The 25,010-nt window shown below is 45.9% G+C and overlaps 1 pseudogene; it reads right to left on the minus strand.

Moving 5' to 3' along the window:
• Positions 1–17,800: 17,800 nt before the first annotated feature.
• On the minus strand, positions 17,801–24,504 carry LOC141571766 (di-N-acetylchitobiase-like; annotated as a pseudogene).
• Positions 24,505–25,010: the final 506 nt, after the last annotated feature.

A 25,010-nucleotide genomic window follows, 5' to 3' on the forward strand; every position in this document is an offset into this window, starting at 1 on the left:
GTATACACAGGAGGCAGGGTGGTAATAACAGTGGTTCCCTCAGGTTCTGCCAGCAAATGAGAGCTCGTGGCCTGTGGGTATTAACCTGCTGGAAAAGGGACTGTTAGCTCCCCTTGACTTCTCCCCAATAATCATGGCCCTGAGCTAACCTGCTTACCCTACTGGATAATTTTTGACTCGTATTTTATGTCCCTGGGCAAATCTTGTCTGCCCTCACTTATATGCTGTGAATTACACAAGGGTCACATACACACTCACTGACAAGCCTCTTCACAACCCTACAAGTTCTGTCTGACACTAAGAATTGTACTGAATAGGTACTAAACACGTGTTTCTCTCAGTCATCCACGACTTTCCCTATTTTTTAAATAAAAATTACCCAGTATGTCTCCATGTGTCTCACTTCACGTCCCCCACAAAGCTGTGCACATCATGACGTCATCAGTTGGGTTATGTGTGTGTAAGGAACAAAAGCATCCTTACTAATTGGGGGAAAGGGGCTGTGCTGGGGATAATGGACAAGCTTACAGAATCATGGGTGCAGCCGAGGAAGTAAGGCTCAGGTGGGTGGGGACCAGGGCAGCACAGGGTACGGGGAGTTGCCTTAAGGAGCACCCCTGGATCAACATAAAATACCCACATGTACGCTCTTCAGCCCCACTCAAGGCCCACAATCCTGGGAGAGCACGTCCAGTTGTCCAGCCTGGGCCTGCTGTCCACGCCTCCGCTAGAAGCAGCGGTCAGCATTGATCAGCGGGCCTGCCAGGCTGTATCCAGGGGCTATATCACATTTCCTTAAAGCACATTGGGGGGCAGTTCCAGGAACGGACATCTGCGCATGACCACAGCGTGACCAGGGAGGTGACGTGCAGCTGGGCTGGGGCATCTCAGCTCCAGGCCAGGACAGCGGTAGAGGGAGAGGGTCCTGGGCTGGGGTTCAGGAGGGAGAGGCCTCTATGCCTCTGCGTCTCCAGCTCCATCGCCTGCTTCTCCTCCCGCTCCCCTCCCACGTGTCTCAGAGCCCCAGCTCCTCTTCTTGCCTTGCTTTGTCTGAGGGTTAAGCCAAAATGTCGTGACAGGAATCATATAATACGTCACCGATTAGTATTGTGATTTCTAGGGTAAGTAAGAGAATAATAAACGATCGTGTAACTAGAAAGCTAATTAAGAAGACTGCAATAATGAAAAGCTTTTGGTTAATCCAAAAGAAAAGGGAAAAAACAAAAACAATGGAGCAGAGAACAAATGAGATTAAAAAAGAGTAAAAGGTCGGGTGATAGACTTAAACCCGTGTGTCAGTAACTACACTGAACACAAATGGACTCAAACATTACCATTAAGAGACAAAGCCTGTCAGATGGGTAAAAATACATAACCATATGCTGCTTACAGAGGACACCTTTCAGGAGTAGGTCACAGAAAGGATGAAAGTTAAAGGGTGGAGAAAGAAATACCATACGCACATTGAAAAGCCACACGGAGAAACTGCAGGACACAAATCTCCTTAGACACAGAGCACTTGTGGACAGGTTACAACATCTTAATACAGTTCTTTGATCTGACGCGATTCTTCAGACAATATAATGTGACAATATGACATTGAAATACGTGTTGAATGAGGGAAGAAACTGCCCAGTAATTATTATTCAAATTCACATTTTAAAGATGAGGAGCAACATCCTGGAGAAGTAAAGTCACATAAACTGGGTTAGGCCATCTGGATCGCAGACTCAGGACACATTTCCTGCCCTAAGGGAATCAGAACTCTACTTGGGTCAACCCCAGGTGTCATGTGTGTCAAATATGCTAATTACTAGAAGTGAATTTGGCACATTCCTGGATACACCAAAAAAAAACACAAAACAAAAAAAAGACAGGTGAGGAAGGATTAAAGTGAATGCAGAGATAAGTAAACCAAAGATGGATGTAAGTTTTAAGAACAAAAAAGTAGAGGGAGAGAAGCCTTATTAGGACCAAACAAATGACGAGCTCACGAGTCAGGTGGGAAAATGCCTGATGTCCCGCATGAGGCCCAGACTAGCCCCAGGCTACAGAGCCCCTGGCCTGGCCGCACCTCCCTGGTTGTCTGCCCTGGGGGACGTTGTGAAGTGTGGGTCACTTGGGTTGTCATACTTGGCGAGGAGGGGTAAGTGGGAACTGCTGGCATCCTGCGGGGAGAGGCCAGGGATCGTGCTAAACACCCACAATACAGGGGGCAGCTCCCCCAGCAAGGACATCTGGCCCACGGAGTTAATGGCACTGTGCTGAGAACCCTGTCCTAGAAGTAAGTGTCCTCGTCATTTCACAGATGGGGAAACTGAGACAGCAAGAGGGAAAGTGCTCCTAAGACCAGAGCAGGGAGTTGAACCCAGGCCACCGGGCTGCAGATTCGCTGCCCCCTCCACCCCATCCTCACACCCAGTTCAATCAGGGCCTGAGGAGCTGACCAAGGAAACCGAAAGCTGAGCTGCGGGGCCATTATGGTCCGTCTGGTGCTGGTCCTGGGCTTGTGGCGTCACGAGTTCTGGGGAAGAAGGTAACAGAAAAATAATCAACACGTGCGTTTACTGGGTGGGCAAACCTGTGTTTTATCAGGGAAACTCCCTCCTCAGGCTCTCCAGATTTCAGGCCTTGCCTCAAGCTCAGAAAAAGTAATGCCCCCCTGGATTCTCCCCTCACCCCACTTTCCCAGCCCCTGCTGGTCTCCTTCCAGGGCTCCAGGAACATCATCCCCTGTGCCTGTTTCCACCACCCACCATGCAGGGGGTGAAAGGGCCTCAGGACTAAAGGACAAGACCCAGGAGTGGACACCCAGTGCCCTCTCCTCGTCTCAAGCCCTGACCCATCCCCTGACTCCGTGGGAGCCCCCCTGATGGTCACGGCATCTTGGTCCCCCAGGCGTGGGAGGGGCCCCACATGCAGCTCCTTCTCCGCTTAGATCTCGGGCCTCCTCACCTGCACGAGCACCTGCACACAGCCCCGCTGACCGCTCCGCTGGCCCCCTCAGCCACAGGCACTGAGCTCGCCTGCAGCTCAGCCTGCTGCCCTCCCCAGCCCTGAGCCAGCAGCTCCTAACTGGAAATCTCATCAGGAAGCTGAGGTGACCCGCAGGCGCAGGCCCCGTCAGGACAACGCAGCTCTAACCCCACCTGACCCTGGAGCACGCCCTGTTCTCAGGCCTGGGCTCTCGGGCTGCCCTTGGCCTCGCCTCCTCCTTCCTGCTCCACTTTCCCCTGGAGCTACAGCTTCACCCCAAAAGCTACTTCTTGGCTGAGGCTGCCCAGGCTTCCTGCCCCTTTCCTGGTGGGGACTCACCAAGCACTTCCCTCAGTGCCTGGGGAGGGGGAGGGGTGTCTGCTGCTCAGTGCACACAGAGTAGGGGGTTGTTGAGACCCCTCAGCCTGAGGCGGTATCTGCACCTCTCTGCCCCCGGGACTGTCACTGCCACCGCCCCCCACCTCCCACATGGAATCCTCCTACACAGGGAGCTCACGTTTGAATCCCCGTTTCACTTTACATGCATTGCACGATCAGTATTGGAGGGAATCCTATTAGGGTGAGCCAGCTGAAATCAGACACGTCTGCTGTGGACGTGAAAATTTGAAGTAGGATATTTGAGAAATTAGCACATGACTGTCACACTCCTTCCCAGCAAAAGCCCCAGACGGGGCATTTGACAGATGGGGCCACCATTTCTGCCCAAGGGAACCAGAACCCTGTTCCCTCTGTGGGGCCACCCAGGTGAGAACAGGAGCAGCCACTGACCTGCCCAGGCCCTGCTCTGGGGCAACGTGGATGAGCCTCTTGCTCTGGGCAGGGGGAGAAACCGTCCCTGTTGGCCCAGGACTGAGGACCGACTGATGAGGACAACAGGTTCTAGGGTGATACATCACCGCCCCCTACAACGTTCACACAGGAGTGGGGGCAGCACCAGAAGGACCCACGTCCCTGCTCTCCCCTTTGCTGTGTCGTGCGCTGCCTTTGTTCTTTGCCCAAGCACAGGACTCCCTGTTCCCCTTTTCCTCTCACCTCCAGCAGCCTGATTGTGGGGAAATCATTTGACCTGCCCGTCCTCCAAATCCACAGGGCAGTGACCACCAGGAAGGGCACTGGCTCAGGGAGGGCAGGGGGAGCACAGACCAAGTGCCCACTCCAAACAGCCCCGGGGACTATGCCCCAAGGGCGGGACAGGAGAAACCTCGAGGGAGGACAACTCTGTGCCCACAGCTGTCCTGGGATGGAGTGGCCCTCTCCCCAGATGGTGAAGAGGTGTCTGCTCTCCTGCCATTCCGTATTATCCACAGAGAAACTCCAGGAAGCATGGAGACGTGTGGTGGGAACTGGGAAAGAGTACAGGCCGGAGTGACCCAAAGGGAACAAAACTCAGGGACGGTCCTGGAGGAGGAGTTTGAGGGGCTGTAAATGGGCCCATGTGTCTCTTATAAGCGGGGCCTCCCAAGGGGTTGTCACGGGCAGGGCTCTGGCACCATCCATGATCCCCTAGATGGGCCCCATGGGTCTTTTACTTGGATTCCTCATGATGGATGGAGAAATTGGGGGAGATGGTAAGGGACTAGAGACACCACCTGTCATGCAGGATGGCAGGCGGGGTCTCTGGTCCCGCTCCCCATATAAGAACGCAGGACACGGTGAGGCCAAAAAGGAACACCCATGGAGCCATAGGTAGGGGAGTCACACCACTATATTCTCGCTGGCAGCTGGGTTGGAGACACAGGAAGCAGGAGCCACACTGTCCACAACCTGCCGTCCTAACTGCAATCCATGCTTGCCAGCCACCATCTTCTTTCTAGCCCCCATTTTCTGCTAGTGTAGCTACGGCAGTTATATTAGTGGCCAATGGCTCACTCGTTACAGCTGATGGCCAACTAGCCACAGCTGATGGCCATCCAGTCACAGTTGATGGCCATTTACTACCTGAGCCAGCACCTTTCCACGTGAGGGTGAGAGCCTGGAAACTGCACCACCTCTCCTCTGAATTCCTCCCCAGTGCCCGACCCCTCCCCACCAGGACATACACGTCTTACTGCTTGTTCCCTCTGACTCTGTGATTACCTGGCCTCCTCCGCACAGTGAGCACATGACCCCATCAGGGGGCCTCGGCCCTCCCTGCTGGCCAGTCCTGTGCCAGAGCAGGAGGAAGCCACAGCTGAACACTCAAGGGCCTTGGCCCAGGCCGGGCTTTGGGCAGGGCTAAGGGGTTAGATGCAGATGTGGCTGCCATTCCCCTCACAGGTACCCAACATCCAGCTCCTGTTACAGAGGCTGGTCACGCCCACACCTGTCTGTGCAGAGGGAGATGGGAGGGACCCTATGTAACAGGTAGAGCCCTCCCCCAACCCACAGCCCAGCTTTCTCACCTGGGTTCTCCACAGCTGATGGTGTCTTATTCTTGCACCAAAGGACACAGAGAATAACGATGACAACAAGAGCAGCAGCAGCAACACCCAGAATGATTGGCAAGTGACTCTGACGACCAGGGCCTTTCCTGAGAAAGGGCCTTGTTATAACCTGGGCACCCCAGACCACAGGCCTGCTCTCCTCTCCCCCACTCAGGCCCCTGGCTCTGCCAGGGTCAGAACCCCCTCCAGGGTCACCGCAGGCTCACCAGAGGGCACAGGGTGTGGTTCCCACTGTGTTCCCCGGAGCACATGAACCTCTGCTCCTCTCCTTGGGGAGCCCTCATGGTCACCCAGGTATGGTTGGTCCCCATCTCCTGACCGTTCCACCAAGATGCCACTGCTTAAGCCTTTCCCTCCTCTGGGTTACTCTCCCCTCTGCCTTCCCACCCCTCAGACCTGCACATACTAACATGTCATCTCAGTTGGATAGTGGTGATGGTGGCACAACCTCAGGATTATACTAAACACCACCCACCTGGAAACATTATTGGGGTGAATTATGTGATATATGAACCACGTCTCAGTAATAATGTTGATAATAACAATAACGCCATCCCAGATGTCGCCTCCTACTGACAGCTGTGCCTCATCCCCAACACACATCTCCTGGTCTCTGGACATGTCCCCCGTGGTCCGGAATCTCGGCTGCTTATAGAACCAGCTGGAGAGGTCTTCCACAGGCCCAGGCCACGGCCAAAGCCATCGAATCAGTACCCTTGGGTCGGACCCAGGCCTTCTGCATTTTAAATCTCCCTGGTGACTCCACTGTGCAGGTGAGTTTTAGAACCGCTGGTCAGCCCATGGTTGATCCTCCCTGCTGGTACCCAGGTGCCCTGCCTAGAACCCACCTGACCATCTTACACTCCCCCCGTTAGACAGTGAGCCGCTCCAGGACCAGGAGCTGTGTTCCTCTCCTCTCTGTCTCCCTGAGGATGTTTTCTTACAGTGAGGCTCTGCCCATCGTCACTAACCACAGGGACCCCCATCCTACACGTGTCTGTGGATGGAGATGTCACGTGTCACAACGTTTTAACAATTCCTTAGGTTACACATTTTTGTATTGATTAATGATGTAACCATCATAATGTATTTAGCACGTCAGGGATGGGTCCTGTTGTGACTGAACTTACAATGGGTTCACCTCTTGGTGAATCACGAATCAGACAGTACACCAAGGGTAGTTAGCACACAAAGCAAGATTTATTTGCAGCAAACAAGGAGCCCATGGGGAATAATTTCCAAAGTCGTGCCTCCCCACACTGGGGAGCCTCTGTGTTTCGGTCCTTTCAAATCAATGCACATGCCTGATGGGAATGTCGTCACACGTGCACAGAATGCAAAGCATGGTGTTGGGCTGTCCCGGGCGCGGTAGCAGCTGATGCTTCATCACGTGGGGCATCTTCACATACTGGCATCCAAACTCCTCCCAGAGGCCGGGATTTTACTATTATAAGGAGCTTTCCTTCCCCTCAAGTTCATAAAGGCTTCCTTAACGGGTTTGAGCAGGTTCTCTCTTTGGTGCCTTAGTGGTTTCTGCAGGTGGTTATCCAGGTTCCCGATCATTTCCTGGAAAATAGGTGATAAAAGTGCACTGGCACCTTAAGATGACTAACCATAGAGCTGGGAAAACTGTGGGTGGAGCTGGGCCCCTTGTTACCTCTCTAGTCCTGATTTTCTTTGAAACTTTGTGGTAGCTTCTGGGGGCGGGATCCTGTTTTTCTGACCAGTGGAAGGTCCTGCCTCTCCCCATTGCTCATGGGCTGCAGGACCCTGGGCAGTGAGGCTCTGGGCTCCAGACCTGCTGCCATCAGGCCAGGCCCCTCTCCTCCTGGGCTCTCTTCACCTCCATCCCAGCCCCACTGTGCTCTTTCCCTATTTCCTCCTCCTTTTCCCCTCCCCACACACACCCTGAATATTTCTCACCTCTTTAAAAGCTTTCTCCTTGAGTACAAACTCCTCCAAGCTCTAGGAAAACAAATGTCAATCAGAAATGCTGAAGGACACCTGTGGCTCCCACTCTGGAATCAGCCCCCACTCACAACCCCCACTCTACTCCCACCCCCTTGTAAATAGAGTCAAAGTCCTAACCTGGCATCTAGGGACCTCCCACCTTGCAATGCATGCAAGAGTTAATGTTATGTGCATATATGCCTTTGTTTCAGGAGATAAGAGAGTGATATTCAGCACAGTTCAAAGAACCCCGCTCCCTAAAACATGTAAAGGACTCTGCATGAGAGAGGAAGGTGAGACTGGGAGACCCCCTAACTCCAAGTCTACTGATCCCCCCTACACAAGGAGACACTGAAAAGTGGTGCAGGACTGTGCATTCCCTCCAGGGACCAGGTAGGAAGTCAGAGCCACCAAGGGTGGATGTCAAATTCCATCAAAGGAATAGTACAAGGAAACCTCTGTGTCACACTTTGAAGCCACACAAATGCTCACATAGAACCAACAGCTGAAAACCAAACTCCCAGTTCAGATGAGCTCACAGGTTGGCTGTGAGCCTGTGGGACCTGAAGGGACAACTCTATTTAGGGCTGCAGCCCGGCAGCCCCTCTGCCTTGGGGTCCAGGAGGGACCCTCTCTCTTCAGCAGCGCACAGTGAGGCCATGTCTGGGGAGAAATGTAGAATCCCCTTGGGTTGCTGAGGGTTTTACCTTCACTTCTTGACTGTAGATTGTGAGTTCATCTTTGAACACCTTGGCATTAATTTACTTTGGCCCTGTCTCCGTGTGGGATCTAAATCACGTCCCACATGACACTCCAGCGTCTCCCTTCTTGGGCAGAATGAAGTAGGAACAGGGACTGGCCATGTGGGCTATGGCCTCGTGTGCAGGTTCATTTTCCGTGTCCTCTTAGCTAGGCCACAGTACCCAGATATTTGATCAAATGTTATTCTAGAAGTTTCTGTGAAGGTATTTTTTGGGTGAGATTAATATTTAAATCAGTAGACATTAAGTAGAGCAGATTACCCTCCCGTCATGTGGGTGATCTTGATATAATCAATTCAAGGCCTAAATAGGAAAAAACAGAAAACGCTGACCTCCCCTAAGGAGGAGGGAACTGTGACAGCAGACTGCCTTCAGACTGGAACGTCAGCACCAATTCTTCTCTGGGCTTCCAGTTGGTGTCCTGCCCTGCCCGACAGATTTTCAGCCTCTACAATCACCTGAGCCAATTCATTAAACTAAATCCATCTCTCTCTCTATATACATATATTTTAATACAAATATGCATATTAAAATATATTTATAATACATAAATATATAATATGTTTTAGATAAATGACATATATTTGTATATATAAATATTTTGAAATTTATAAATATAAATATACATATTTTGAATATATTAGATATAAATATATATTAAGTAATAATACAGATGTACATAAATATATTTTTGAAACACTCCATTTCTGGAAATGTTTCATGTATTCTAATTTGCCTCATAATGTTCTAGCTTTATCACAGTCTTAGCATTTTAAAATCTATACTATTCTTGGTGTTGATTTTTAAATAACTCAATGTATCGTACTTTGGGTTTCTTGCAGGAAGCCACCGTGACTCAGCGGTGGAATTAAGGTAAGTACATAAATGTGTGGTTCTCCCCTGGGTCACTGCTAACACCCCTAACTGTACCACTGTGGAATCCATCACTGCTCAGAGCCCTGCTGCTCCATCCAGAACCGTCCTCTACAGCAGTAACAGGGGCCTTCCCTCTGGGGATGCTCATGCCCATCACCCACACAGCGGACACAGTGGTCTCTTAAACGTGAATTGGGACATACTCTCTCCACCACGTCCCACATGACACTGCAGTGTCTCCCTTCTCGGGCACAGTGAGCCCCCAGTCCCTCAGCTGCCTGCCAGCCCCGTATGACAGGACCCCTCTGACTGCCCCCGCCTCACCCTGCTCTCAGCCCGGCTCACTTGCCTCTATTCATAGGGGCCTCTGGACCCTGCCCAGTCCTGTCTCAGGGCCCTGTCCCTGCTGTGACTCCTCAAGTGCACCTCCTCCCCAGGGACGCACAGGGCCGCTCCTCACACCATTCAGGACTCTGCTCAAGTGTCCAGGGCTCAGTCAGTCCTCACAAACGTCGTGTCCAACAAACTCCGATATATATGCCCTGCCATCCACCTACCAGCCTTGTAGCCCAGGCATGTTTGCCTGCAAAGCAATTATCACTGATCTCATAAAAATTGTGTTTATTGTCAGTGAATATCACTGTAATACATGTTCCTTGTCTGTGATATATGGTCTTGTCTGTTTCTTCATCACTGTATCCTCCACATCATTCCCAGCTCATAGCAGGGACTCAATAAATGTGTATTAAATAAACGAATATGTCAGTATGCAATTTCAGGAAGCAGTTTGACCATATGTATGAAAAGGTGTAAAAATGTTTCAACTGTTTGACTTAATATTGACCATTAGAGCAGTCTATCAATTTAAAAATCCCAAGTGTAGAGGAATCTTTATGCACAATGAAGCTTGTGAAATCATTATTTACAAGAAGAAGAGATGAACGCTAAAGGATAGAAAAAGGGTCTGTTTATATCCCGTTGTTTCAAACAGTATGCAGCTTGTAAAAGTGGTGTAAAACTTACGCAGAGTTTATACCATGGAAAACTGCATGTTTTATAGTAACGCATTTCAGAAAGTAACATTTAAATTAACCTGTAACATACAAATGCAACTTTATAAAATGAACACACGTATACATATATATCTACTGTTACTTTTACATAACTTTACTTTAATAATTTTATGTATACTGTAATATTATTATTATTATTGTATCATATGAATTTAATATACATAGACACGTTGAAAATCAGGACCACTACAAAGGGTGGCTCCGGCAAGCACCATTCACAATGGAATCTGGGAAGTTACTTTATTTTTTTAAATTTATTTTTTAAATTTATTGGGGTGACAATTGTTAGTAAAATGACATAGATTTCAGGTGTACAATTCTGTATTACATCATCTATAAATCCCATTGTGTGTTTACCACCCAGAGTCAGTTCTCCTTCCATCACGATATATTTGATCCCCCTTACCCTCATCTCCCACCCCCCAACCCCCCTTACACTCTGGTAACCACTAAACTATTGTCTGTGTCTATGAGTTTCTGTTTCTCATTTGTTTGTCTTGTTCTTTTGTTGTTTTTGGTTTATATACCACATATCAGTGAAGTCACATGGTTCTCTGCTTTTTCTGTCTGACTTATTTCGCTCAGCATTACACTCTCAAGATCCATCCATGTTGTCACAAATGATCCTATTTCATCTTTTTTTACCGCCGAATAGTATTCCATTGTGTATATATACCACTTCTTTATCCATTCATCTATTGAAGGACTGTTGGTGGGAATGAAGACTGGTGCCGCCACTATGGAAGGCAGTGTGGAGGTTCCTCAAAAAATTAAGAATAGAATTACCATATGACCCATCAATCCCTCTCCTGGGTATCTACACAAAAAAATCTGAAAACATTTATCCATAAAGACACGTGTGCTCCCATGTTCATTGCAGCTTTATTTATGGTGGCCAAGACATGGGAAGTTTCAACGATGTAGTAGTTCACGTTTTCTGAGGAGAGGCCATATTTCCACTGTTGTGTGGGAGACCCTGCTCGCTGTGCCATTTGTTGTGCGGGGCGGCCTGCGGGGTCTCTGGTCCCGCTCCCCACATAAGAATGCAGGAAATGGTGAGGCCAAAAAGGAACACCCACGGAGCCATAGGTAGGGGAGTCGTACCACTATGGTCTCACTGGAGACTGGGCCCACCGGACGCGTGACCTGCCGTCCGCCTTTCCGCCAACCCACCGACGACTCTCTTCAACTCTCCTCGACTCTCCTCGGTAGCCGCAGCAGTTATACTAGCGGCCAATCGGCTAACCAGCCACAGCTGATGGCCAATCAGCCACAGCTGACGACCATCCACCACCTGAGCCAGCACCTTTCCACGTGAGGCCGAGAGCCTGTAAACTACTTTCTGGGGCTCTGTCCCCACACCACATTTCTTCTGCTCATTTTAAAGTTTTCTGTGCTTGAACAGGTTTCTATTTTTCGAACATGAAAAACGTATGTGAAATTTCACAATAAAGCATCTGAAGTAAAGTAATAATGAAAAGAAGTCCAGATCTCCTTCCCACCTCAGCTGACACAGCGTCTCTCATTGGGATCCATGGGCAGAATCGCCTCCTGAGAAAGAGAAATGAACTCTTCCTGCACCGTCCATGCTCCATCCCAGTTACAGAGGGCAGATGGGCGATAAAGGCAACACTAAGAACACCACCAGTCTATCGATTACCGATTGCCGTGCACATGATTGTATACGAACGTATGTATGTATTAATATACACACATGGATGAATGTATGCGGTTTATCCCACCGCATCTGAAAGAGTGGATGGATTCTTCCCTTTTAAATCTTCAGAAATTGAGTCCCTGAGGACCTAAAGCCTCGGCCTGGGGTCACAGAAATGTTGGCCTTGAGAATCAAAGGACACTCAGCCCCCTGTGGAGCCCCGATGGGCATGAACCATATGGAGGGAAGGAAGATGTTCCCACAACAGCAGGTAGATCAGCTGAGATCCCAGGGTCACTCACTGATCATTGTGGGTGTCGCTGCTGCTGCTCTTGCTGTCATCGTCATTCGCTGTGTCCTTTGGTATAAGAAGAAGACACCATCGGCTGCGGAGAACCCAGGTGAGAAATCTGGGCAGTGGGTTGGGGGCTGTGTGGGGACAGAGCCCCAGAAAGCAGTTTCCAGGCTCTCGGCCTCACATAGACAGGTGCTGGCTCAGGTAGTAAATGGCCATCAACTGTGATTGCATGGCCATCAGCTGTGGCTAGTTGGCTGTCAGCTGTAACCAGTGAGCCATTGGCCACTAATATAACTGCTGTGGCTACACTAGCAGAAGAATAGGGGCTAGCAAGAAGATGGTGGCTGAGTCTGCTAGCGGTGCAGTGAGGGTCGTGAATGGTGTAGCTCCTGTTGCCTGTTTCTCCAACCCAGCCTCCAGTGAGACCGTAGTGGTATGACTCCCCTGCCTATGGCTCCGTGGGTGTTCCTTTTTGGCCTCACCATGTCCTGCGTTCTTGTATGGGGAGCGGGAGCAGAGACCCCGCAGGCCGCCCCGCACGACAGGCTGTGCCTGTTACACAGGGTCCCTCCCACCTCCCTCTGCACAGACAGGTGTGGGGGTGACCAGCCTCTGTAAGAGGAGCTGGATGCTGAGTACCTGTGAGGGGAATGGGAGCCACCCCCTTGCATGGTGGGTGGTGGAAGCAGGGACAAATGACAATTCCCGTGTCATGGGAGGAGACCAGCAGGGGCTGGGAAAGTGGGGTGAGAGGGAAAATGTGGGGTGTTATCCTCCCTGAGAGAAAGGCAGACCTGATTTTGGAGCAACGGAAGGAGAATCCCTGAGGGAATAATACAGTAAGCAGTACTCTGCCACCAGCTGAACGTTTACTGGTTTCTCTGTCCCCGGAGCTTGTTAGCCTACAGGACCTGGGTCAATGGCAGATGGCGCCAACAGACCATAATGGCAGCAGGCAGCTGGGATCTCAGTGCCCTCGTCAGCCCTGGGCCCACTGTTCACCTGAGAGAGCAGAGTCTGCAGCCTGGAGGCCTGAGTTCAGCTCCCGCTCTGGTCTCACTAGAACTTTCCCTCTTGGTGCCTCAGTTTTCTCATCTGTGAAATGGGGAAAACAACAGAATTTATGTCCAGTTGTGCTTGCAAGATTTAAAGTGTTAGTACACGTGAGGTGCTTGCAGCTCTGCCACATCAGTTATTAACATTATTTTTGCTATTTTATAGATACTATATTACCTGTATAGTAGTTTTATTTTTATATGGTAAACTACTAAGGTTTGCTTTAGAATCTGCCCATCTGTCTTCTCTCACGAGGACTTTATCCCCTACTTAGAGCAGCCCTTGACCTTCTGCCTATAGAAAGCTGTCTGTCAGACCGTCCTCCTAGATCAGCAAAGTGCAAACCCCAATGTGACTTTCTGCCTTGGATCCAGCTACTCAGATGCAAGGCTGAGGCTAATTTTCAGGGGAAGGTAGGAGATTACCCGATTAGTAGGATTCATTGCGAGAGCCAGTGATTGGTCTTAATGCTCGAGATGTCATGTTTGCAGATCTGGAGAGAAGCCTGTTCAGAAATGAACATATCGTTTTGGTGTGTGCAGGTAGGGTCCTCAGCAGAGGAACCAGGGGCAGCCCAGGGACACCAGGCACCTGCACGTCCCTTAGCTGAATGCCTCAGCCATCTACCCATCTGTCACCACAACTGAAGATAGATGGCCACTCTTACCTCAGCCCATCTTTCAGCTGTGTGCCACTGGGGACATACTGGGAGTGTGACTCTGATGACCAGACAGACAAGAACACAGACACAGACAACACTTTAGTGGTTACCAGATGGTAAAGGGGGGTTGGGGGGTTGTCGTGTCCAGCACAACACGGGCAGTAAGGGTGCGAGAAGAGGCGGCTTTGGGTTAAGTTTTAAGAAAGAAACATACAGAGACTTAATGTATTTAAATCTCAGAAGGCCAGGGGTCTCACAGTTCTGAAAGACTGGAGCCCAGATTTGAGCCTGGAGGTTTTTATTGATAAGTATCCAAGGGAGTAGCAGTGTTTTTGGCACGGTCTGTGGGACTCATTTATCACGTTATAGAAACAACCCAAACCAATTATGTTGATCTTCAAACAGCCGAAGCAGAAAGTCCTTGAGGTGAGATATGCAACTCTTTTAAGGGACATATACCACATGTTGAAATTGTTTCACAGAGCTGAGCAGAGAGAGCTTAATCTTATCACTCTCAAGACTTTTCTCCCAATTAGGTGAGAGGGAAAAGTCAGAACCCGCAGCCGCTTTTCCCAGGCAGGGGGAAGGGGAGACAAGGCCCCTTCCCAGATCTTTCTAAGGCAACTCATTGGGGGTCTCCAAGGAGTTCCGCCTGGCTTGAGTTGTCCCCCACCCCCGCGGGGGATCTTACTCGTCGTTGGCTGCAAACCCTTTTTTGGAGAATAAATAGAGAGAAATACACAGTTCCAGAGATGCGCAGTCTCACAAACTATTCTTTCCTTAAGGAAAGACACAGGGGACAGTCTGCTAGGCAGCTGTGTGACAACAGGGGGTGGTAGAAGAGGGAAAAAAGTGTCAAATATATGGTGACAGAAGAACTTACTCTCGGTGGTGAACACACAATGCACAAAATAGATGACGTATTATAGAATTGTATACTTGAAACATATATAATTTTGCTAACCAATGTTACCCCAGTAAATTTGATAAAAATTAAAATATTTTAAATTAAAAAAATAAAAAGATTTTCTCACCTCCCTGGGGCTTGTTGTTGTTGCTTGTTGTGGATTGTAGGTGTTCCTTTGATTAGTGACTTTTCTAAACAATTTCTGTACAGATAACATATTATTTGTTGTATGTAGTCACTGAAGTCTGTGTTCTGTTAGCTTAGTGTCAGCTCATGATTTGACAGAGATTTCCTCAAATGTCTGGAACCAAAAAGAAAAATAGGAAAGAAAATACCTCTCTGTTCTCTCTCTCTCTCTCTCTCTCTCTCTCTCTCTCTCTCTCTCTCTCTCTCTCTGTGTGTCTGTCCTCCGGTGTGTGTGTGTGTGTGTGTGTGTTGGGACATGCCTTCAAACTCACCTGGGCAGGTTACAGCTCTGCCTTTGCCTTCACTTCCTGCTTGTGCAGAGACACGATCTCATGGCCTCCTCGGGTCTTCTGATCACGTGCCCCACGCTGGGCAAGCACGTGGCCTTTTACATCCCCAGCAATATGTGCATGTTTCACAGCTCTTACTGCCCCAAGCACCTCATTTCCAGCTTTTCTTTCCAGGCTTTTCTGCATGTCTATTGTTTGCCCCAACTGATGTTTTTGCCCCAAATGACAGCTATTGGTTCACTGACATTTTACATATTTTTTGACAAATGCCGTTTGCCTGAGCTCCTCTTCTGCCCTGAGAGTTCTGAGTTAGGTAAAATAAAGCTAAGCCACGTACATTCATCCTGCAGGGAACCAGCCACCTGACAGATGAAAACAGAAAATCACAATTCTTTGACAACAGTGTCCACTCTGATTCCTGTGGCCCAGAACCCACACCAGTAGCCCTGTCTTCAAGGTGACAGCTCTGCTGGGGAGCGGGGAACGGTCCAGGGGCCACTCAAGACACCCCAAAGGTCTCCTACTGAGATTCCCTTGTCTTTTTCTGTTCTAGCATTTTCTTGGTATCTGTAAACACTCCATTACTTTCCAGAGATCTGATAAAGTTGATTCTGACAGTTTTTGCTAGTTTTTTCATTGTTCTATGTAAGGATGGACCCTTGAAGTTCCCTCTACCACCACTTTCTTTGATGTCACTCCCTTCAGCTTCTTTTGAGTTCTATGTATGCATCACAATTCCTGGTCTTCTAGGAGCTTTCAGGAAACTCATTCACTTGCTAAACATGGACTGAATACCTACTTTATTCTGGGCATTACTTATGAGAAGTGGAGTCTGAAATAAAAATTCAATCTCTCTCAGCTCTCAAGGATGACACAGCCTCTGTTGGGGTGGGAAGAAAGGTAAAGAAATTATAACACAATACATATTTTATTTTATTTCTGTGCTTTGAACTCCATATTAGCAATATTTTATAAATGCAGTATTGATTTACCTAGACCTATCATCACCAATTAACTTTTCTGCTTGCTTTCTTATATATCACTTTATATTTTGTATATACCTTTAGAGTAGGTATTTTGCTATTAAATGAATGGGGTTTTTTTTGTATGAAAGTGTCTTTTTTTACTTGAGAAACCACTTTCCCTGTCCCACCTTCCTGGTTTGACACTGGTTCCCCCCGGCCCCCCAACCCCCATCCCACCCCCATCTGTGATGATGGCATTTCACTGTCTTCTGGCTGCAGGGAGAAATCAGCTGCATTGCAACCATAATTTCTTTCTAGATGATCTGTTTTCCTTCTGTGGTGACTTTTCTTTTCTTTTTAGATTTTATTGGGGGAGGGGAACAGGACTTTATTTGGGCAACAGTGTGTATTTTTCCAGGATTTTTTCCAAGTTGTTGTCCTTTCTGTCTTAGTTGTGGAGGGCGCAGCTCAGCTCCAGGTCCAGTTGCTGTTACTAGTTGCAGGGGGTGCAGCCCACCATCCCCTGAGGGAGTTGAACAGGCAACCATGTGGTTGAGAGCCCACTGGCCCATGTGGGAATCAAACCGGCAGCCTTTGGAGTTAGGAGCACGGAGCTCCACCCACCTGAGCCACAGGCCGGCCCCTCTGTGGCGACTTTTGAGATCATCATTTGTCTTTATCGTCTGATGTTCAGTGGAATATGAATCGTCAGGGGTCTCTTTTTCAGATTCGTAAGGCTCTGTAAACATTTACTTCATCTTTAGCCATAGTCTCTACACTGTGCCTCCCTCCTTTTCACCTTCTGGGACGTTAACTGGACTGACGTTAAACCTCTTCATTCAATCACTAAATACGCTGTGGTCGGCAGAGTAATGGCCGCACAAATGTGTCCAAGCCCAATCCCCAGAGCCTGTGACTATGTCGCCATACACAGCCACAGGGACTCTGCAGGCGTTAAAGGCAGGGACCTTGGAATGAGGAGATTATCCCCATAATGGGGGTGGGGTGGGGGTGGGGCTAATCTCATCACATGGGTCCTTCACGTGGAAGATGACAGAAGTGTGTGAATTTCATCTGCAGTAATTTGTACATTTGCTAAGATGTGATCATCCCTGTCTTTTTAGTGGTGAAGTGCATTAAATGATTTAAAGATTCAATATCTTTGTACTCTTGGGATACCTAACTTGGTCAAGGTATTGAATTGTTTTATCATATATTGGTGACTAATATATATATATATATATATACATATATATATAAAATCAAAGAATCTATTTGTTTTTGAGTACACTAATAACTAAAATGTATAGCAGCATGACAAAAAAGTATACATTTTTTATCCTTTCGAGAAACTAGATCTGTTTATACAGATAATGTTCTAAATCTCAATTGTTTGACAGAAGATGTTTATGTTTGTACAGGTTGGTTTTAAGACTTTCCACATTTCTTCAGTTTGCTGTTTGGCTACAGCAGCTCCAGAGTTTGGCTGCCACACACCAGTGCCGTGTAAGCCACATGCCAGTGCCGTGTAAGCCACACACCAGTGCCGTGTAAACCACATGCCAATTCTGTGTAATCTACACGCCAATGCGTGTAAGCCACATGCCAGTGCCGTGTAAGCCACACGCCGGTGCCGTGTAAGCCACACACCAGCGCCGTGTAAGCCACACGTCTGTATATAGCTGCCTTTAAAGAAATGCTCATGGGTTATCACACCACATGTGATGGGTACGGCCAGCAGCATCTTTACAGTTATAATAAGGAGGCTTTTGATCTTTATCCCACTGGATTCCAGAAACAACTGTTTACTTGCTTCATAATCATTTCATAGGGCACCTGACATCCTGCTGCATCACTACAAGGACCCCCCGGGAAGGGACTTTTGCAATGGTACCAACGTGATCCTCCAATACAGCCGGGCAGGTATAATCACAACCACACAGGGAACACCCATTACACGTGCCTTAGGGATAATGCCCACCTTGGTGTAGTGTCATATGCAGTTAATGTCTGATCATAGGGAGCCTTGGCTGCTGCAATACATTCTGACAGACCTGCCTTTGTTCATCACAAGACGTAACAAAGAGAAAGTCACAGCATCTACAATTCCAGTATAATTATAGCACCTGTGTCTATGCACTTTGGAGACCCAGCTACATCACACGTCACCTGGGATCCCTCAATTTCCTGACGGAAAGGATCTGTCATTTCTTTTTTGTTTTAAACCCGTGATACTCTTTTTTTTCCTTAAGATTTTATTGGGGAATGGGAACAGGACTTTATTGGGGAACAGTGTGTACTTCCAGGACATTATTTTTTTTTCCAAGTCAAGTTGTTGTCCTTTCAGTCTTAGTTGTGGTGGGCGCAGCTCAGCTCCAGGTCCAGTTACCGTTGCTAATTGCAGGGGGCACAGCCCACCATCCCTTGGGGGAGTCGAACCGGCAACCTTGTGGTTGAGAGGATGCGCTCCAACCAACTGAGCCATCTGGGAGCTCAGCGGCAGCTCAGCTCAAGGTGCCATGTTCAATTTTAGTTGCAGGGGGCGCTGTCCACCATCCCTTGCGGGAGTCGAGGAATTGAACTGGCAACCTTGTGGTTGAGAGCCCACTGGCCCATGTAGGAATCCAACCGGCAGCCTTTGGAGTTAGGAGCACGGAGCTCTAACCGCCTGAGCCACCGGGCCGGCCCGGATCTGTCGTTTCTTTGACTAAAGCAGTTAATGCATCATATTCAGGGGATGAACAATTAACTTCTTCCTCTGTGTCTATATTAATTCCATCCATATGCAGTAGTACCTTGGTTTTCAAACATCTCTGTTGATGAACATTTCGGTTTATGAATGCCGTAAACCCAGAAGTAAATGCTTCGGTTTTCCAACACATCTTGGAAGTCGAACATGTCACACGGCTTCTGCTGAGTGCAAGATCCTGAGGCCTAGCTGTCGGCTGTTTTCTAACGTTTCAGAACTCGAACGGTCTTCCAGAACAGATTATGTTTGAAAACTGAGGTTCCACTGTACTGTGTTTTGGACAAGTTAACTTATTGAGTTATCCGGGATGCTTTGAGAGTAGGATTGGTGATCTTTACCCACACATCTGCTTTTAGCACTGTACTGGCCCTTTTTGACTGAGCACAGCACATAAGTTTTGAGTCATGTTTTCCAAAGACTGCCACAGTTGTAATCTGTGACCAGTCATAATATTTCCAAGTTTTGTCACATACACGAAACACAAAGACCTCGAAGTCAGGGGTTGGTGGATGAGTTGGCAGAGCGTTGGATCCTGACACGGGCAGTTGGCCCCAACCCGGAGCAGCGGCATCAGCAGCAGTGGCCGTAACTGCAGCGGAGCCATCCCAGGGACCCCTCCTGATGGGGGGGGGGGGGCGTGGTGATTGCCTCAGGTGCTGGCATGTGGAGAAATGTCACAGAAGCTTGTTACTGATGAGACAAGTAAAGAGTTAACAGGACCAGGCTTATAAGCTGTGGCAGGAACAAGCTCAAACATTAACCGCTTGGCTCTGACTCCCCTGGCTAGCACTGTACCTGCAAGCTAACAAGCACCTTACATCCATCATAGATGGGAACAGAATAGTTCCCAATCACAACAGCAACCCCCTGCAAACTAACAAACACCTATCATAGATGGGAACAGGACAGTTCCTGGGAGAAGACACTTGTAATGGTAGCCCCCCTGCAAGCTGACAGGCACCCTACATCCTGCATGGAAAAGTATAAAACCATAACACTCCCTCTCATCGGCACAGCTGTCTCTATTGGACTCTGCCCTGGCTAAACTCCATTTGCCCACATCTCACTCTTACCCCTCTGTCTCCGCAGCTCTCTCTCAGATGCCCTGGCAAAACGCCCTTTGCCAGAACTCTCTCTCTCTGACTGACGTGAAATAAAAATTTCTTGTTCTCCCACTTTGTAGGTCTCGTGAATTCTTTGCACCTTCTGTGAGTGACCAGGGGTTAATTCTATGCCTATAGAGTGAGGTGGGAACAAATTTTCTTTTATCAGGAGTGGCTTTCCCACAGCTTTTGCTTGTAAGAAGGGCCCTGGGAGGTGAGTAGCTCTGCAGGGGTTTCCTGATGGATAAGTACTCCTTAGGTTATTTCAGGGTCTTTTGTTTCCTTTTCTTGTCTCTGTCAGTTATGGTGTTTGTCATAAGAAAAAGATTTCATAGGAAGAGGAATCCAAACCTCTCTGGGACAATGGAAAGCATTCTTTGGTTAATAAGCGGAAGTTTTTAATAAATGCATAATTTTTGACCATCTGAGTAGGTACTTTAAAATTTCTTACTGTTTGTCCTACCTGAAACCTGACAAAGTATTTAAAATAATTTAATAACTCTATGATAAAAAATTTGGCAAAATAGAAGCCATTAGGAGTTTTCTAAGCCTCAGTAACTTGCAAGGCCTTGCTCACAGATAATCAGAAAGGCAAACACAGCCCACAACTGCCTAAGACTAAATAAAAAAAAAAAAAAAAAAAAAAGGCAGGAGGTGGGAAGAAAGCTTTTTCAAAAACACAAGCAGCTAAAATAGCTCCTTTGTCTACGCAGCACCCTCCTTCTCCTTAACTGAAGTGTTTATTAAGGACAAACACAAATATCTTAGAGCCTCAGCCACCTGAATGGATACACTTAAATTATTCCAACAGTTATAAATTAATGGGGGTTTTATCTTATTGTACCTGTCTCATGGCTAAAAAAATTTTTTTTAATGAAACTATCAGGTCTCTGGTTATGTCTGTTTATGTATGTGTATGTATGTCTACCTCCAAAGGAAATCACTAGACTTTGTTTATATAAAGAGCTCTGTTTAAGTGGTTAAAAAATTAAGAGCTTATATTAATTAAGAAATATAACAGAAACTAACCCAAATGCTTTTCAGGATCATGCGATCTGAAAACATATTTACTATTAAAATTGATTTAAATTTGTTGGTTTAATTAAAACAGACATGTCTTTAGAGTTACCAAATTTAATATAGTAGTTATCTGTATTTACACAACAATTAAGCTCATGTTATCTCTGTTACAGGGTTTGTCAACAGGAAAAGAGCTGGGGATAATAATTGACTTTAATGTCTCATAACATTTTCATGAGTCATCTAAGTATAATTATTGAGAATTACTAAATAGATATAAATAAAATAAAACAATTTTGGTGAAACTTTTCATCAATAAATGTTTTATGGTATGTGCACTTAAAAATAGTTCCCCAAAGTCTTTTGGTAACTTGAAACCTTAAGAGATTTACTACGTTAAATGAAAAGATGAAAATTATTGAATATCTAGGTCATTTCCAAATAAGATAAAATACTGAAACATTAATTGCTAAATGAATCTAAGTTTACCTATTTTTGGCTTCTTAATATAGAAAAACTAAAGATATTTGGGTCTATTAATAAAAATGTGTTATATTATGTTAAGAAAGCACATGGTTCTAAAAATTATGAAATATATTTGCCAGTCAAAAACCTGTTTCTAGGGGCCGGCCCCGTGGCTCAGGCGGTTGGAGCTCCGTGCTCCTAACTCTCAGGGCTGCGGGTTTGATTCCCACATGGGCCAATGGGCTCTCAACCACAATGTTGCTGGTTCAACTCCTGGAATCCCACAAGGGATGCTGGGCTCTGCCCCCTGCAGCTAGGATTGAACAGGGCACCTTGAGCTGAGCTGCCACTGAACTCCCAGATGGCTCAGTTGGTTGGAGCACATCCTCTCAACCACAAGGTTGCCAGTTCGCTTTCCCACAAGGGATGGTGGCTGCGCCTGCTGCAACTAACGATGGCAACTGGACCTGGAGCTGAACTGCGCCCTCCACAACTAAGATTGAAAGGATAACAACTTGGAGAAAATCATGGAAAATACACACTGTTCCCCAGTAAAGTCCTGTTCCCTTTCCCCAATAAAGTCTTTAAAAACAAACAAACAAAAAAAAAAACACCTGTTTCTAGAGATTACAAAATATGTTCATAAATTTGTCTATCTAAAGAATGCTAATCAGTCCGAAATATGGAGATATATTTTCATTAAGGAAAATAATAATTTTTTTCTGGTTATTTCAGAATGGGAAGAGAGAAAGAAAGAATTTTATCTCTTATAAGTAAGCAGGTTAAATTTAAATTGTTATTAGAAGGGCTTTTTTTTAAAAAAATTAAGCTTTAAAATCAATGATGTGCTTATGTAGAACTAAAGCTTAATGTTATTTCTCTGCTAAAAGCACAAAATTTTCCTTTATTATTGATGTACGCTTAAGAACGTATAAACGGAAAGCAAAGATTTTATGTTTTATTTAAATGATTTCCTGTGTTCATTGTCATCAGGTTTTTAATTGCCTAACTAAACCAAGTCTTCTTAATATTAAAAAACAAAAAACAACTAAAATTTTGCTCATACCTATGTAACCTTATGTATTTCTCTTTAAAATCTCTTCTTGTTACTTTGGTTAAATGCATAATTAAGTATTGTTCTATTAAGTATTGTTCCACAATGACCTATGATTCTATTTCATGAAATGTTTTAAACCTCTTGATGTGTTTGACAGGCCTCCCAAGATCAGATTCTAAATTGTCTTATAGACCTACGAATAACTTGGGGTGTTCCAGAAGGCCCCTGAAACATTTCAAAGAAAACTTCTCTCTTTATAAAAGGGAGAAATTAAACTAATTAGGCTTATTTGGTATGTTAATTACATGGGAAGCACTGTCAAATAAGTGATGCTAAACCTTTGATTATATTTATATAGTCGATACGATATTATTATGTTCTAAAAATTATATAAAATTCTGACATGTCCTGGGAATGCTGAAAAATGTAAAGTCCTTCTCTATGTCTTAAAGCTGTAACTCTTAACCCTGTCTTTGAAATGTAAACACCAAGGAGTAACTAAAATATTACCCACAGAGATCGAAGGGAATAAAAAAGTGGCCTTTTTAAAACACAGCCTGCTGTATAAATTCCCTTGCAGAATGTTGAGTTATAAAGAAATTAGGTTTTTTACAAAAGTACTAAAAATTAATGACAGATAAAACAAAATGACTGTGCATGAAAATGGGATGTATGTTTTCAGCATAAGGTGTGAAGTGCGAAGATGCGTTTTTTTTTTGAGGGAAAGGAAAATACAATGTGTTTTGGATAAGGTAGCATATAAAGGATATGGGTTGTTTTTGTTTTTTGGGTTCTTTTCTTTTTCTTATAAATAAAGCAAAAGGAAAGTAATTTGTCCTAAACTAGAATCATTGTTTTGAAATTAGAAAGGAAAAGATAAGACAAAAACGGAAGGTATAAGTCATTTGCAGGTTTGTGGATATTGCAGAAGTTTGTGGAGGAGTAAAGAATTTCCATGTGGTCCAGCTAACTAAGACTGGAATGGGAAACTGAGTCAACTACATTATGTGTATATGGATGTATATGAACTCTCACCAGACTTTTAACCATGGCCATTTTTAAGCCTTTTGTAATTTATGGACAGTTACGGTTTTACTCTGATGCTTTGGCAAAATATATTCCCACAAATGTGTTTTGTCTTTAAATATTCATTAAAAATACCTCACAAGTATTCTGAAATACAGGTTTCTGGTAACTTTAAAAACACAACACTGAATTAGGTAAAGATTTATACAACTCTAAGGAAAAACTGGATTTATGAAACTACTAACAAGAAAGTAAAGATCAACAAGAATTAATAACATGGGTAAGAGTGATTATAGTTTTTGTAACTTTTCATATAAAATATTACTGGTGAGACAGGTTAGTTAGCATGTTGTTAGGTAGACAGGAAGGTCCCTGGTGGAATGAACAAAAGGCAGCCATTTCCTAAAACTTCCGATTCTGAATTCTGAAGTAACTCGTTCACTCCAGGACAAACGGAGCAGATTTAATAGATAGGAATGAGTTATTGTGCTAATGCTTTCAGGATGGGCAATCAGAGCAAAAAAACCTGGTATACAAATTCCATTAGAAGGCGTCAGTTCCTTTCTTCAAACAGGGAATAGAAGATATAAGAATAAGAGCCTTTGCGTGATGCAGGCACCTCATTTGGGATCCCCCCCCCCCCCGCCCCCGCTCGGAAGCTCTGACCCTTTGCTTTTTAATAAACTGTCCTCTTTTACAACACCTTGCCTCTCCTTGGTCCGTGCTTCCATTCTTCGGTTTCATGAGACACGATCCCAGCACTCACTCAAAAAATTTCCTACATCACTGGTTTTTACTCTGTTTTCCAGGTATAAGAAAAATTCTTCCTAAGCTGCTTATGACCTACAGCAATTTGCTAAATTATACCTTTGTAAACAAAATTAAAACATTTATCTTTTCCTTCCTACCTGATGCCTCCAGATTTCAGGTACTCTTACCAATCCACGTGTGACCAAATTTAAAGGTGTTGGCTCTTGGACTCATGTTTCCTAATTTAAAGAAAGCTCTTTCACCAAACAGTACAGCTCGACAAACAGAACATTTGAAATTTAAAATGACTGGGAAATGAAGCAGATCACCTCTGTTGTGGAAGCCAACCCAAGATTCCGGACCAAGCCTGTATAATTCCCCTGCCTTTCTTCTCACTTTAATTCCTTCCTATCTCACAGAAATATGAGAGGTCAGCCACTCACTGTAATAGTTGTTGTTTGCTTTTCCCCTTAGTTTCTATCTGGGCAGATAACATTGGGCATCATCTTTAAACCTACTTCACACGTCCAAATGCACCCTAATTACACACATAGACAAGGACGTTTCATGCCTGGTGATGTCAGCCCCCGTGAAGGCACCAGATTAGGAAGAATACTTTTTCCTTGGGCAGGTATTAAAATGAAAAACAAAATAAAAAAATAAAATAAAATGAAAAAATACATGATTATCAACATTCAAAAACCTTGGAGGAAATCACTATATCTATCACTAAAACAAAG

The sequence above is a fragment of the Rhinolophus sinicus genome, chromosome 2 (assembly GCF_057876585.1).
Source record: "Rhinolophus sinicus isolate RSI-liver-muscle chromosome 2, RSI-T2T, whole genome shotgun sequence".
NCBI lineage: Eukaryota > Metazoa > Chordata > Mammalia > Chiroptera > Rhinolophidae > Rhinolophus > Rhinolophus sinicus.